The sequence below is a fragment of the Nematolebias whitei genome, unplaced genomic scaffold, assembly GCF_014905685.2.
Source record: "Nematolebias whitei isolate Nwh7 unplaced genomic scaffold, NemWhi1 Nwh_scaf_4213, whole genome shotgun sequence".
NCBI lineage: Eukaryota > Metazoa > Chordata > Actinopteri > Cyprinodontiformes > Rivulidae > Nematolebias > Nematolebias whitei.
The window spans coordinates 1-2,780 of record NW_023622758.1 but is presented as its reverse complement, the minus strand read 5'-3'; the positions used below and the strand labels follow the sequence as shown (position 1 = coordinate 2,780).

At 43.4% G+C, this 2,780-nt stretch overlaps 1 non-coding gene across 1 annotated transcript; it reads right to left on the bottom strand.

Moving 5' to 3' along the window:
* Positions 1–2,038: 2,038 nt before the first annotated feature.
* trnad-auc lies at positions 2,039–2,110 on the bottom strand. The gene has a single exon. It is a non-coding gene; the product is annotated as a tRNA-Asp (tRNA).
* Positions 2,111–2,780: the final 670 nt, after the last annotated feature.

Below are 2,780 nucleotides of genomic sequence, written 5' to 3'. Positions count from 1 at the left end.
GGAACGCTGGCCCACATCCACCCATCTACATCAAGGGGGCGGTGGTGGAGCGTGTGAACAGCTTCAAGTTCCTGGGTGTCCACATCTCCGAGGATCTCACCTGGACGACCGGCTGTTCCAAACTGATCAAGAAAGCTCACCAGCGTCTTTTCTTTCTGAGGACTCTGAGGAAGAACCACCTGTCCTCAGACATCCTGGTGAACTTTTACCGCTGCACCATTGAGAGCATCCTGACCAAATGCATCACAGTCTGGTACGGGAGCTGCTCTGCCTCAGGCCGGAAGGCGCTGCAGAGGGTGGTGAAAGGCGCCCAATACATTACCGGAGCACCACTTCCTGCCATAAAGGACATCTACAGGAAGCGGTGTCTGAAAAGGGCTGGGAAAATCATAAAAGACTTCAGCCACCCAGCACACAGACTCTTCACCCTCCTGCCCTCTGGGAGGCGCTACAGGAGCCTCCGGACTAAAACCACCAGGTATCGGAACAGCTTCTACCCCACAGCTGTCACACTCCTGAACTCTGCCTCCTGACATCTGAATAACAACAACGGTCTGTATTCTCATACACACAACAACAGCACATGGACTGTAACACCACAACCTGCACTTTCATCCGTTAGCCCACTACTGTACAAACTGTACACATAATCTACTATCTACTGTTCATAAGTACTCACATACTTATATATATATTTTTTTTCTTTTATATAGTTGTTTATACCCCTTCATATTATAACCTGTTCATAGTCTGTACACTCACAACCTGTATATATGTATACCTATAGCATATTCAAAGCAACTTACTGTATATTGTAATCTACCAATTTATTTTTCTTGCTAGGCACTTCTGGATAGATGCAAACTGCATTTCGTTGCTTTGTACCTGTGCCATGTGCAATGACAATAAAGTTGAATTCTATTCTAATTCTATTCTAAAACTAGATGTTAAACAACCATTAAAATACACCAGAATGCAGGAAATGACATCTACTTTATTCAAAATTTTCTGGGGGAGGACCCCCAGACCCCCCCATCAGTGTGTGTCCCCCACACACACATTAGAAATGCTTCTGACACCAGTGGCCAACACGTTACTAAAAGAGTACACATATGGTGTCATGTGGGGGTCAAAGTGTGTTCAACTTAAATCAGTCTTGATGATTTGTGTCAATGAGCATTTGGAGTTTTATACATAAAAATACACTTGATAGTTAGAATTTTAAGTATATTTACTGTATATTACGGTAATTTATTCTGTATTTTGCCAGATTATGGTGATTCTGGGGTCGTGATGATGGGGCCCCTGATGATTGTTGCCCAGGGTACAGTGAAGTGTTAATCTGGCCTTGATAACAACTAGTAAAAGTGGCTTTTCTGATTTCCATTTTGGATGTGAAAGACTGAGGGACAGCGATTCAAAAGCATCATAACTAATAACTGGTTTGGCATTAATCAATAGCCCTGACTGAAAGATAGAAGCTACTCAGCTGAAAGTTGGCAAATTGGTCGCTGTGAATGATCCCTAATAGTCTCTGACATTTGACATGATATTTTAAGCTACTAATAAACATGATAGATGATGATCAAATTGCTTTATGTAGGCTAGGCCATAGGTAAGAAGGAGTGATTTTTATATTACCATTTAATATTGGCTAGTGATTCTTTTTCTCTAAAGGTTGTTTCTTAGACTGTGGATAGTAAGGACAAAATTAGTTAATCTACTTAATTATGCCACTGCTTTATATGTAAGCCTACCTATTATTTTAAATTCAGCCCATATTAAAGTGAAGTGTTGTCATCATTGTATGTTCCCATACAATGATGAAATTAGTTCTCTGCATTTAACACATCCCACATGAGATACACCCAGGTGGAGCAGTGTGTAGCTATGTAAGCATCTGGAGAGCAATTAGGGACTCGGTGTCTTGCTCAAGGACACCATAACGTGGGCATGGCAGAGCGTTGAACCTGCAACTTTCTGTTGCCAAGTCAGCTGCCCTACTTCTACACCATCGCAGCCTCCTATTACAGTTATTTTCCTCGTCGGGGAATCGAACCCCGGTCTCCCGCATGATAGGCGGGCATACTGACCACTGTACTAACGAGGAGTCAGGGTTAGGCTGCATTTCTTTGCCTGTGAATGGAAAGGTGATTTGTACTCTATATGATAGGCTCACCTTGTGGATAGTGAACTGAAACCATGCACTTACCTGGCACCTAATTACTAGATACTTGGTATTTACTTGGTACCTTTTAACCTGGTATAATAAACCAAATTTTATTTTGTCATTTATCAAAGTTTTTGAATTGCTATTAGTCTGACCCCACCCCTGAGGCTAATTTGACATGGGATACCCTACAAGGGGCTAACTCCCAGTCAACAGCCCCCAGGATCACAGGGACACTCAAACCCCTCCACCACGTTAAGGTTGCAATTCTGCGGAGAGGACCACCGAGCCATCTTTCTTTTCCTGCTTCTTCTTTTTTGGGTCATGGGTGCCCATATCCAGCAGTCACTGTGTGTGCAAGAGGCTGCAAGTCCATCACAAGGCCGCATAGAGACTAGACAGGACAAACAGCCATCCATGCTCTCATTCACACCTAGGTACACTTTAGAGTTAGCGATTAGCCTAACATGCCTGTTTTTGGTTTATGGAAGGAAACTGGAGTACCCAGCGAAAACCCATTCGTGCATGGAGTGAGCTTGCAGCTCACCCAGAAAGGCCCTGCTTTACCAACGGAGACACCGTGCCACCCTTGTAGATGTACCTTTGTGAA